This window comes from Nyctibius grandis, chromosome 9, assembly GCF_013368605.1.
Source record: "Nyctibius grandis isolate bNycGra1 chromosome 9, bNycGra1.pri, whole genome shotgun sequence".
Lineage (NCBI taxonomy): Eukaryota > Metazoa > Chordata > Aves > Nyctibiiformes > Nyctibiidae > Nyctibius > Nyctibius grandis.
The window spans coordinates 31,048,766-31,062,695 of NC_090666.1; positions in this window are offsets into that span (position 1 = coordinate 31,048,766).

Consider the following 13,930-nt stretch of genomic DNA (forward strand, 5'->3'; position numbering starts at 1 on the left):
CCTTGTTTCTAAGGAAAAATCTTGTGTGTGTGCCTGTGGGAATACAGCCATTATGTGAGATAAGGTACAAAGCGTGGTAGGCATCACACCTTTGAATATTTGCACTTCTTCCTTTCTGGACACTTTTATGAGTGACCGTCTGTTCAGTAGGACTCACCCTGTGCTGAAACATTTGGAAGAGCAGGGGTGGCGAGGGACTGTTATTTTCCTTTGCAAATAGTCTGGTGTATCATCATTCCCCAGTGCCTGTGGCTTACCACCCAGCATCCTGAGTTTAAGGAAGAGGTGAAATATAGCTATTTTCTGTACTTTGTCGGTTTTCCCTGCAAATCTGCTTTCAGCCTGGAATATGGATTTTGGAGGGCTAATGTGGAAGTCAATAGCTCTAGTTAAATGGACTGGATTCCCTTTTAATTCTAGTAATTGGACTGGCTTGACTGGAGCTGTTCCTGATCTACAAGAAGGAATTGCCAGTTGTGCCATGAACTTCTTATTTAAAGGAAGAGGCCAAGACTCTGTAGGGCTTTGTGCCTCCATTTCTCCTCTCCCACCTTCACAGTCTTGTTTCTTGCTGTGAGTGGAAAGCACCAAGTACAGTGAATCCCCAGTGCCTGCTCTGGCTCATGGGCAGAGCTAATGGCAGATCCTCAGAGTCCTGACCGGAGGCTATGGCATAAGCCTTCTTTCTGTTCCTGCTATAAGGCTGCCACACATATATCTAAATCACAGGAGGAGAAGACTTTACCTATTTGTCCAGGGCTACCTCAACGTAATGTTACAAGCAGATCACCAAATTCTATGTTCTGGATCTGCCTTTCTTTCTGTCTGTACATGGATCAACCATACCTAGGAGCTCTGCAGTACCTGATGAAATGGGGCTTCACACGGTAACTGCACCAGTCTCATAGTCCTGAGGCTCTCAGGGCATCTGCTTGCCTGCCTGTTCCCCCGATCCTGCTTGGGTATCTCAGCGCTGTGCTAATACAGTAGCGATATTCCAATACTGATCAAAATACATCTTCCACTGCATTCCTTTGCTAGCACTGCCGGACGTTTTAAAATAGCTTCCTTAGACCTGATGCTCCCTGGCTGTTATCTTCATTTCCCGCACAGCTCCTAGGTGTGTTTTCTCTTTTAACCAGATGTTCCATGTAGCTGGTGATGGTGAATGCCCTATATTTTCCAGAACTACTTTTGTTGTTATCTGCACATTATTTATTCCTCTCCGTCCCAGAGATACAGTCCCTGTCACGGCATTGGGTCCCCCCTTCCCTGCAAAGAGGCAGGAGGAAAAAAAATTGCTTTATAAATTCCCCCATTTCATCACCTGCTGACTCCAGTTCACCCCTATCATTTTTACTGGAGTAATCATCTTGTTTACTTTCTGTCTGGTATAGACTTCTCCACAGTGCATTATGCTTCCTGGGAACCTCTCTGTAAGTCTGATACTCAATATCTCTTTCTGGCTCCCTAATAATCCTCCTAACTCACTTTGCCTTGTTTTTATAGGTCTTCGAGTCCCCTTGCTAGGTAGTTCATATCTTTAATACAATTCTCCTTATTGCTTGTACTCCTCTTTACCTTCTGGCCTAAACACATTGGCCATATTGCCTTGGGTTTTGCTCCAAGTCTAGACTCCTGTAATTAGCACTGAGCTCACAGCAGGTGAAACAGTAATTTTACAGAGTCGCCCATGGACCTGTGCATATGAGAGAGCATCCAGGGGCAGAGCCCGGGTTTTTCTGCCCCCCCAAACTGTCTCTGCCCCTGATGCTCCAAAGGCTCCTCTTACACAGTGCTGTTCCTTTCCTTTTCTGTGGCCTGTTGTTATTTCAGGCTTATTTGGCATTTAGCACAGTGGAGCTGGGCAAGGAGGTGTCTCCCACCTGCAGATAAGAAAGATGTCCCCCTGGTAGCACTAGTAGGGCCATTATCTCTCATTTTTGAGCTTACATCTGCAGAGAGTCCAATGCAGGCTCAGTGGAAGCAAAGGGGTGGATTTGACTGCATGCTCTAAGGCATGTGGAAATTAACACCAGCCTCTCTACATGGGCACTTTCAAACCTTAAATGTGTAAGTAAGTTAGAAAAAAAATCTGAAGATATCCCAGTATTGCACTAAAGCTGGGAAGAACTCAGGAAATTCATGACTGATGGAAATGGATAGTGGAGGATACTAGGGTGTTCTGTAGATCAGGTTCTCAAAGCAAGCGTGATAGTCTGTTCTGCTTCATAGATCTCTTATATTTTATGTCCTTGATTATATGTGCAAGATTGGTGTCAGATAGCTGTAACTAGTCCCCAGTTGGGTACGCATGTGAAGCAAGGTAACGTATGCGTGCAATTTCTTTTGCTCCAGTATCAGGAGCGAATCCAAGCAAGGTTTCATCCCATAACCCAGTCTTCAGCTTGTGCCCATGTCAGAACTGATTCAGTCAGTCCTTGTGAACCACAGCCCTGCTTCACTGGCGCACAGGCTGGGGCCCTGTTCTGTGCAGTATGACTTGGGGACACTAGCAATGGGTAAATGGCAAAGAGGCTCTCATCCAGGTCAGTATCACTCCCACTGTTGTCTGCAGGCTTTTCACAGCAAGCTGTGTGAAAATAAAGACTACAGATGAACTTTCTCCTAATCCCAGATAGAGAACATTTCCTCTGATCAGTATATTGGCTTATCTCCACATGCAATGCAGAAATTCTTCAGATGGGCACAGGACTGCTAACAGGAAGAGAACATCTCTAGAGGCAACATGTTAACAGAGTGGAAATAAAAATCCTTTCTCCTTCACATTGCCAAGATAAGATGAAGTGTTCTCCATGTCCCTGACCTGTCACCTGCCTTCCTGTCTTGCCTTTTTGTCTGTGGCAATAATGAGGATAAGTGATCCAGCAGGATGACTTTCCATTGAAGATCCAAGAAAGGCCAGAGAGCTGAAATATTGTGAGGTTATTCAGAGAAGCAAAGATCTTGAGGAACAATTACTTCTTTTTTTAATGGCAAAAAAAGCTGTGCCAGTATGACTCCATCTTCCTGGTGCGCAGAAGCCACAGATGTGCTTTTAAGGCCCTACAAGTGTTGGCTTGTGCATAGCACATCTTGTGCCTATTATTGCTCTGCTTTCTTGCTGGAATTTCGAAACACCAAAGCTTGCGTTAAAGTGGAGGGGACCAAGACCAAGTAAGACATAAAGGCATCATAGTGGAGTAGTTATGGTTCTGGCATAACAACAAGAGGCAGTGAGGACTTTTACTTTGGAGAGGAGAATGGCGCTGAAAACTCCTGGATTCTTTTATTTTCAAACCAAAGTGTGCCACACATTGTGTGGAATAGAGTAAAGTATTAGAGACACTGTTTAATGAGATGTTACAAGCAAAATTAATTCAGTTGGCTGAGAGGTAAATGCTACCCCGAGGCTTCAGGGACACATTTTGTATGGCTAGAATATGAAATGCATACTCCTGTCTCAGAGCGGGGTGGTATGTGTGTGATTTTCTGTACTTGATTATTAATGTGTATATTTACTTTGTCTTGATGGAAGAGACAAAAACAGAGGTAGGGAGCTTTCTGAGTAGTTCCCCAAGCCAGTGTTTCAGCAGGACTTTGGAGCCTCGTGAATCTTCTGGGACAGGGGTCCTCTTCCCTGCCTGCAGGCCATCTAAATGTAGGCTGAGAAGACTTCACCTCCTCCTAAGGAAAGGGTTAGAGATGGGCAGAAGAATTGCCTGCCAGAGGAGTTGGTCTCCCTCCAGTGACTAGAGGGACCATCTCAATGAGTAGGTTAGACTACAGGTGTCACTGCTGGATGGCTGAAGGTAGGCAAGAGGTGTCCCACACCTCTGGACACACTTGCAGAGATATCTAGTGGGAGTTACCTGTCTGCATCTATATTTAAAGACTCTGGGCATTCTTGCATTCTGTAGACAACACCTTGAGGGCAGCTGGGGATAGATGTGAATGCTACCCATTTCAAGTAGGTGAATGTACCTGCTCCTGAGTACTGGAGAAAAAAATAGTTTCCAATTTGAGCATTTGGGGAATAAAATGGTAAGATAAAATCCCATAGTTCTGATTTCCCTGTTCATTTCCATCTTCTGATACAAGTATGTTCTGACGTCAGTCATGAGAACTGCTGGCTCTGGAGTTAATGCTGCACAGTGCCTTGGAGCAGAGCACAGCAGCGTTCCTGTGCCGCCTCTGTTTTGAGGGTTCATAGGAATATTAGCTGGACCTGAGGTGCAGTCTGGGAGGGAAAGCAAGACAGGCATCACAGGAGATGATCCTTTTTGAAAGGATTATTTTCTTTATTTCATTCTCTTTTTGAAAATCATCCATATTGTCTTCCATTCCCAATTCCTCAGCAGTTTCAGTACACTTAATTAAAAGATCATATTCATCTATGCCTGGTGCCCTAGATAGCTTCTGCTTCCACTTTCAAGAGAAGCTAAGATTCCCTAGTGAGGATAAATGGGGAAAGTATGAGATCAAATTGGGTAGATACAGTTTCTGTGGAACACAGGGAGAAGGAAAGCATATGTAGAAATCACATCTCCTGACAAGACTGCTCGGGCAAGACATTAGTCACAGGCTGGGAGTCAAATGGCTTTCTGAATAACACCAGGAAACAGCAGCTATCATCAAATGACACATCTCAATATGATACTTCAGGGCAAATTGCTTAATGCATATGCATTTCAGCTTAACTCGCTGTGAAATAAGAACAACACAGTGTTCACTCATCCCCAAAAGTAAATACGTAGGGAAGGTAATAAGTTCTCTAGATATTCATGTGATGGAATGATACATCAGTGTGTAGTGTGCACTGAAGCTTATGCACTGCTGCCTGTTCTTGACAAACATGCGATTTCATATGGGGATATCTGGAAGAATCTATTAATCATCCTGGACTGGAGAAGTTTCACCAGTGTCCTGAGTGGGAGGTACTGTCCCATTCATGAGAAGTGCTCCTACTCTCTGCTACATGCCAATGAAGTTTCTGTACTCGAGCACTCTGAATGTCATATGCACGTTTTTCCGTGCATGCCCTCATGCGCATACATGGTGGAAAACTAAATAGGCTACATTCTCTTACCCCTTAAGCAGAAGGTTATGAAAATGTGAACTCCATAGTTAAAGTTGTAAAACCAATTTCATAACTCATGTAGTAATGTTCCCTCTATTTAATAAGGCAATTCGTTGATCTGCAGCAGCAAATTATACTTTTTGAGCATTTAAGTAATACTTCCACTTGGCTTCCAGTTTACGAGGCAATTTAATATTTCCCTGGGCTCACTAGTGCTGACTGTACAGAACTTCTGGTGTTGGGCATTTATTCAGCACAGAAGCTTGAACAAAATTATTGGTATTTTAGGCACAATATGGGAACATTTCCTTTCAGAAATCTCCCCTTTGCCCAGCTACCACCAGTGCCATTGGAGTATGCCCAATCCTGGCAAACAAATCCAAAAAGAATGGATTAATCCAAGTGAGCTGCATAGGTAGCCAACACAGGAACACCTGGCCCAAACGGGACATGGTGCCAGATTTCTAAAGCCATCCTGACCTGTTCACTGTCTCTTCAAAAGCACCAAAGGACCCGGTGTGTCCCCTGAATAATGGGGAGATTTCAAACATAGTAATCAAGTGCCTTGAGGAAAAATATTTCAGAGGGAGCCATTGAACAAGAACTGGTGGTATTTGTGTTGAGTCCTAAGTGATTTGAAGAAGATATTTTTATGATCCTAAAGCTGTTTTGGTTTTCTGTTTAGGGCAGCTCATGTAATTAAAGATACTGCTCCTATCTACAAACCTTCTCTCATCTGTAGCCATTGCCATCAAGATGCAGCCCTTGCAGTGCTGACAGCAGAAGTCCCCTCGTCCCATCCATTTGCAGTCATGGTTGTACTGGAAATCTGCCAGGACACTGGAGCTGATTCCTGGAGACAGAAATATCCTGCTTGTAATATTCCATTTTCCAATGGATTCTACTTCAGCTAAAAGCCTGCCTTAGCCTGGAAACATAAACATGTTTATTCCAGGATATTTCAGAACATTTTTGAGAAATTTCCTTTAGGTGGCAGCAGGAGTACAAGAATATTCAGCCTCTTCGAAACTGGGCTGCTGCGGTGGCATGGCTTCGTGCTGAACATAAACCCAGTTTTACAACCCTTTCACAGCCTAACACACATGAGTTTTTATTTTCATTATTAGAGCAATGACTTGCTGATGAGCTGAAGTAATGAGTCAAGACCTCCTCACCTGACTGGCCAGTCCTTTAAGTCTCTGTATGTAACTGCTATGACTGTCTGGACACCTTAACAATATGGAAATAATGCAGTCCCTGCCTAGGGGTTCTCAGTCTGGACACAGTATCGCCTACACATAACATTGTGATGGAGTGTGAAAGGCAAGGAGATGGGGAGGAGAATGCTCAAGATTACTGTGTTGCTTGTTCACCTGTTTTACAAGTTGAGGCAAAACTATCAATTTTCTAAATACAATTGCACTAGAGCTGCTAAATTTTGCAGAATTCCCCATCTCTGGGATGGCCCTACTGCTTGCTTATCTGCTGGGAGGCTAAAAGATGTTTCTCGATTCCTCCCCTCATTTTCAGACTCTTTCTTCCTTCAAGTCTTGTTTGTTTTGGAAGGAAATTCCCAGCTGATGTGTCCATCACATTCCCTGTGAAATGCTTTGAAATTTATGGTCTGCTTCTGAGACAAGGAAGCCTGCAAAACCCTTTCCCTTTGGACATCGGTATGCCTAGGGATCTCTTGGGAAGAGGAACAGGGGTCTGGAAGTGTTGGCTCTCTGAAGTCCCTAGGATGCTATTCAGGCACTTCCATCCAGCTGGAAATGAGCCAGTAGCTCTCAGTACTGCTGAGGGGAACCTGCCTCAGGCCAGGCTGGCCTTGGGCTCGTGGGAAGCAAGACAGAGGCTGAACTATGGCTGTTGTCTGTCCTTCACCATTAAGTGACTGATGTGGGATCTAGCTGGGCACCCATGGTTGGAAGCCTCAAGTGATTGCTCATATGCTGCTGTATAAGAGCCTGCTCTGCTTCAGATCCTTCTGCTTTCTGGGCTTTCTGGCCCCATACTCCTCATTTTTCAGTGCTGCTCTGGAGGAGAAATCATGTTTTTCCTGTATGTTGGGCTCCTGCCTTCTCAAGAGGGCATCACCTTTTTGAAGAGCAAGCAGATACACCTGATCTATACATTGCAGTGACTCGTGGAAGCTGCTGGCTGCTTGGTATAGGTCCCAGTATCCTGGCATTCTCCGTCACACTCAAACCTCCTTCCATTCATCTGTCAATGAACAACTACCATTGCCTCACACCCTCCTGGAGCCTGGCCATTTATCCAGCTTTTATGGTGAGTAAATAATATGCTCAGTTATATGTCTGGAATAAGGTTCTGTACAAATTCCTCGGGCAATCAATATACAGAGTCGTTTTATGTTAGAAATAGCTTGTTCCAAATGGCCATATATATCTTTATTATAACTGTAAATTCCCACACTGTCACTGGAAGCAACATATGCCTTATTGCCCAGCTTTGGTTGCAGAGCAAACTCCTTTCCTCCTTCCCTTTCCAAGCTTCTTTCTCTCTCCTTCCGTCCCCTTGGCTCAAGGCTTAGGAATTAACTGACCTCTCCAATGCACCGCAAAATCTCCTTCCCTTCCTGATACAAAAGTGTCCTCTTGGGATTTTTTTCTCCTCTTGAAGACCCCACTGCAGCTTTCTTCCACAAAACCAAATCAGGCTTCGAATGTCCATGCCCTATAGCCGTACTATTTTAGCTGTGTTTTCTCTGTCAAAATTATTTCTATGGCAAAAACCTTGAGAGCTCCTAGCCAGCACTGAGCCCCATGCTGTCAGGCGCTGTACCCAGTGCACAAGATGGCTTTAGCCATCTCATCCCCTCACCCCCTCTCCCCAAAGGCCAGTAGGCTGAGAGGGGACATAGCTAGGACAGCTGACCCATACTGACCAAAGGGATGTTCCTTGCCATATGACATCATGCTCAGCAATAAAAAGCTGAGGGAAAGTCAGAGGGGGACATTTGTGGTTAAGGCATATGTCTTCCAAAGCAACTGTTACACATACTGGGGCCCTGCTTCCCAGGAAGCAGCTGGACATCCGTCTGCTGACAGGAAGTAGAGAATAAACATCTCTTTTTACTTTGCTTCTATATGCAGCCTTTGCTTTTCTCATTAAACTGCCTTTATCTCAACCCATGAGCTTGTCCATCATCAAGATGGCTTTAGCCATCTTGAACCAACAATTTTACCAGATGTCCACTGCATCCTCGGTTAAGGTCTCTCTAGATCTGGGGACTAGTCTGAAAGGTTTGTGAAAAATGAAGTTGTGGGACCTGGGCGGTCAGATAAAGTGAGGGCAGTTCTGGCCACATTGTGGAATACAAACTGCACTGGCACCACAGGCAAGGATGGAGGAGACGGCTGGTTTCTGCCTGTCAGCATCTGGGGGGCTGCTTCACAACCCTGTGCTTTAACTAGAAAATCGCTGGCAGTGGTATAGAGGGAGGCTTTTGGTAACTGTGAGTCTTCTCTGTGGGGAAAATGTAAAAAAATTTAAAAATCAGATGAGAGGCAGAGCATGGTGATATTTGCAGATGGAGAATGAGAGCCCTCGAACACAGGCACAGCTGACCCCCTAGAAGCACTCCCATTCTCCTTCCTGAGATAGGGAAATGAAAGCTATTTGCAGGGTTAAAGTTACAGGCATTGGAGACAGCAAAATAAACAATAATGGCTTGAAGAGAAGACAGGGAGATGAAGCATGGCTGTGCCCTGGGAACAGCGACTGCTTGCTCAGCGTGTCTTGCTGCTGTACACCAGCTCAGACTGGGTTGCACCTTCAGACTTTGAATTACTTTAGGGGAGGTATCTCTTTTTACTGTTCTTAGCATTGTTGTGCTTGGAGACAGCAAGCAGGGATGTCTTGCTCTGGCACAACTGTAGCGAAGCTCTGGCTAAATGACATCCAGGGACTGCTGTGGAAGAGAGGGGTGATGCTCACGGGGGTGAGGTGCATGGGTTGTAGCTTACTGTGGGTCTCAGCTAAGCTCAGAAGAAAGAAGTTTCTTTACAAATCCAGCATGTTTGAGCAGAAGTGCTGAGGAGGCAACTAAGATGCCTCACTGGGAAGCCATTTTTTCTTTTCAGGATGAGGGTGGATAATCAAGTGCATCATTTGCAGGGCTAGGCCTGGGTGGAGGGGCTGAAACATGGCCCACAGGTCTGGGACTGAGAAGTTTCTCCCCACCCGGTAAGAGCTCCCCTTGGAATAAGAGTATTTCTCTGTGCCAGGGTCTGGTGCTCTTCTTAGCGCAGAGGTGCCCACATCTTCAGCTGTGGAGATACTAGCTGTGGCCAAGCCATGACCTTGGGCCAGGGCTCTTGGGAGACTTGCTGCCAGCTCCGCGGTCTGACAGAGAGGTGATAAGTGAAGTTGCTCAGCATGGTTACGTGACATGTTTGGGAAGGCTGTTAGTAAAATACAGCCAGGAGGACTTGCTCCAGCCTCCTGAGACAAGGACTGCAGCTCCGTGAGCATCACCTCCCTGTGCTAGACAAGGAGAGAAACCCCGCTACAGCCCCCTGAAGGCAGCACCGCTTGTGTGGGGAGGCAGAGCTCCACCAGAAAAGCCAATGTAATCCTGCAAAATGAAGTCACAACTGGAGGCAACGGGCACATTCTTTGCTGGTGTAAATCACCGTGATCTGATTGACTTTAGGGTCAGCCTTGGTATTGAAGATGTCACAAAAAGTTCCTTTGAAGGAATCTTTAGAAAAACGTTTTTGCCTTGGTCTCCTGTTAACTTGCCTGTGATAATACATCTGCAGTATGCTATCAGCGTGGAGTTTGCTCACGAGAAAAAGAAAGAAGGAGAGAGACTGCTGTTCATCTTATTGACTACTTATTCACTTCTTTAAAAGTAATTAGGAGTTTAATCAGAGTTTCTATGGATTTTTGGGGGAATCTGTAATTAAAATCTGCACAGTCCCCTTGCATTATATACTTAACTTTCTCCCAGAGCTGCTCAAGTATAATATTCTCACTTCCTCTAATGGAAACTGTCAAGTACTCCAATGTAAAAACGAACAGCTAACCAAACTGCTGCAACAGTCCGCCAAACCGCAGGCCCCAACAGTTTTTTGTTGTTAGGAAAGGTCTGATCTGTGATAACAGCCCAAGCTGTAGGTTAACAGGCCTGATCAACTCCAAGCTGCTTTTTCTCTAATGAATAGAGATGTTCCTTTTCATCAGCGTAAAGAGTGCAGTGTATGGAGAGGGGGAAGGGAAGGCGAAGGAAAAAAAGCCATCTCACTGCGTAGGGATGGAGCCAGTCTCTTGATAAGCTTTCAATTAAGAGCAGATTAAAATTAGTTTTATCTTCTCCTGAAAATGGCAATGACGTTAATATAATAATACAATGTAATAACTTAATAACCCAGTTGGAAGTGACTCATCCACATTGGAAAGATCACAATTTTGGTGCCTAGTTCTGGGGAGATTAAGCGTGCCCGTCCCTCGCTCCTGCAGGCGTGCAGGTACTTGTGGGGAGAGGCAAAGCTGGACAGTAATTCACACCCTGGCTGCTTCTCCTCCCTGGCTGGTCCTCAGTGTGGTTGGATCGCCTACCTTCAGGGCTGCTGGGAGGTGAGAGTTGTGTCCAGTGTGGCTGGGGAGATGATTAAGGGCTCTGATTTGCCTTGAAATGCAAATCTCCTGATAATTAGTGTATTCCTGGAGAAAGATCTTCACCTGATGGCAGGCATTGCCTTTGGAGGGTAGCCAGGGTTAGCCCAGCTTTCTCTCTCAGCAGCAGACCTAACAGTCCTTGCTTCTTCGTTAGCCCCTACCTGGTAGGGAGGGCCCTGTGTCCTTGGCCCAGGCAACCAGCAAGGGACCAGTGGCATCCGGTGGCCCCAAGGGAAGGTGAGACCCTGCTCTGAGCCACAGGCAGGAAACGCATTTGTTTCCCTGTGGGACAGAGCAGCTGGTGCCTGAGTTCAGCCAAGCGTCACCACCACTCCCTGATACGCAGCCCAACACACGGGCACAGCCCTGGGATGTGACTTTGTTCAGGTTGCCTCAGGTGCCTGGGAAACCATTGAGATCTGGTCTCCTGGTCTCCTTTGTCTTTCCTTTTGCTCTAATGTTTGTTGAACTGCTCTTTGTGCATCACTTTGAGTTCCTTGGTGCCATCCTTCACAGTTTGAGGCCACAAGGAGCTGGTTTGGCCTGTGTGTCTGAGTTTGCATTTAGACACTCAACTGCATTCAGATCTCCCTTGTAAGTGAAGAAATCTCTTTTCTTGACCACATCAGCTAAGCAATGTGTTCCTGAGCACGGAGGTCAGGCTGGCAGGCTGGCAGCTACAAGAGAGGATTTTCTTCACTGCGAACTGCCCCCAAACTACCTGTCCCCTCACCCCTATGGGGCCCAAGGCTTCCAGCAGCATCAGGAAAGTTGGTGCTTGGACAGCTGGTTTGGAGGTGTACATTGAAGCTATGCTGACTTGGGCCACCGCTTCAGATCTGCTCCACACCAATTCCTCCTTGGCTCCTTTCTGTGTGCCACTGGCTTTTCCCAGTCTCTGAACCCAGCCTGGTCCTGGAGGAGTACTCTGTCAGCATTTCTCTTGCATGATGCACAGAGGCATAAGCGGAGCCTGAGGCTCCATTTTTCTAAGTACTCTGTTAGCACATGGCACCTACCCCCAAGCAGTTTGGTGTGACTGACAATGGAGACTTGAGGTGCAGAGGCATGTGGTGGATCCGTGTGTAGAAAAAACTGCTGAGGCTCAGCAGAGTCCTCCAATGCCTGGACCTTACTGCTTACGCAATCCATTGCTCTACCAGGGAAAGGACAAGGTTCTAGAGCTTTGAGGTGTAGCAGCCTGTGTCTGGCATTGCTAGGAAAGGATCCAGGAATCAAACACCCATGGCTGGTTGTTCCCTACTTCTCAGTCCGACCCATCACATGCATTAAGGACTATACATTCTGCTGGCCTTAGTGGGAATTTCTCTCTTCTGTTCAGGTAGAGGAAATAGATTTCCTCTGCCACAGGAGAGTGTTAGTGAAAGCTGCCCTGTGCAGTGTTTGCTGCCTCGAGCTCAGGTGTTGACCCCTGCAATTAACCCAGACTGTCACCGCGAAGAGCCTGATTGAACTGGTGTTGTGGGATAGGGCAGTTGCTCATTCAGCTCATGTCTGGATGAGGCTGGATGATCTCAAACATGCCCTCTGCTTTCAGGGACAAAGCTGGTAAATCCATTCCTGCAATCCAGACAAGGTAGCATTTTCCTGCTCCTCCTGGACAGATACTACATCGATTTATTTATGTCTGGGAAAAACACAGTAAGAAATACTTCTTTTTTTTTTTTTTTTTTAATGAACCCCTGCTTAAGACCATAGCAGTCCACTTTCCTTTTAATGTCAGTGGTGCTTTGAATGCAGGATGCATGTCTGGTTTACAGCTGCTGAAACCTGTAGTCCCACTGCAGATTCAGGCCGGCTCCTGCAATGAGCTTCAAGTTCTCTGTTTATGCAACTGCCTGGCTTTGTATTAAATCCCTGTGAGGGCCAAAAATCAGCCTCCTAAGGGCCTGATTGCCAGAGCAAAACCTTTGTAGGCACTTCTTCTACAAGGGCCCACTAGCTGGAATTAGCCTTGATGCTTACCATCTGTTTGATATGACTGCATTGCTGGTCGTTCTACCCAGACAGTTTTACTGTTAATATCAATCCATTACATCTGCTGATCAGTGCTCTGTTGTCAGACATGAGACAATGCCTCCTGCCCCCTTGGAGGGCTGCTGATGTTCGGTATCCTCTGCACACTCTGCAGAGCAGATGGGATATGGCTGATTCCTCACCATCCCTTGGCAGAGGTGACTGGTGCAAGATGCTAACACCATACCTGGTGCTTAGCCCCTCCGAGAAGCTGAAATGATCAGCCTCAGAGAGAGAGGCAGGAAGGAGCTTCCAATGCAAAGTAATCTCTGGTGTCTTTAGCTCCCTCTTCATTGGGCTCTGCCAGCTGCCCTCTAGATTGAGGAGAACTGATTTGGCTGGGGATGATTTGCTCATGTTGTTACATGGGTCGATCAACACTGTGGCCTGTAACTCATATGTCAGGGAAAGGTATTTGTCTCTGTGCCCTGTGTGGTGATTTTATGGAGGAGGGTATAAAATGCTTCTCTTCCCTTGTCATGAAGGCTGTCATCCTAGTCCAGAACTTGGGCATTAAGGTTTACCCATGAGAAGTGATCAGATTAAATGGGTTGTCTTCCCAGACAGAGCACTCAAGACCTCTAAATAATAAAGTGTAATGATGTAGTAATTTTCAGCTGACAATGTGTAAGCACTTGAATGAGTTACCATGCTTTTGTGTGCTGGCCACTCTGTTATGTGCTGGAGATTTCCTGCACTTCAGTGTGTCAGTGGCTTGCTTGTGCCCTTGAGTTTATTTAGCTGAAAACAATGAATTAAAGTAGCTTTCTGGAAAGACAAACACTTACCTGTGCCCAAATGCAAAACCCTTCAGAGCAGTATTTACTCATGTCTGACCTCTAATGTGGGCCTAACCCTTTACCTTTTGAGTTGAGTGACTCACTGTGATTGACTGCAGGATGGGTCTGCTCAGCCCAATGCAGGTGCAGGGTGAAGAAATTCAGTGGTAAAGAAAGCGAAAACCAACAATAAGCAACTGAAGTAACAAGGATATATCAGCCTGGAGAAAAAAAGACCAGATTTCTTCCCCTTGGCATTATGGGCTGTATTTTTTCCATCTATAAAGTGGGGTGTGTAGGACTGTCATGGTCTTAAAACTCTAGCTTTAATTCAGAAATGCCTCTGATGCACTGGAAAGTCATCCCATGGAGAGTGACAGCATAACAA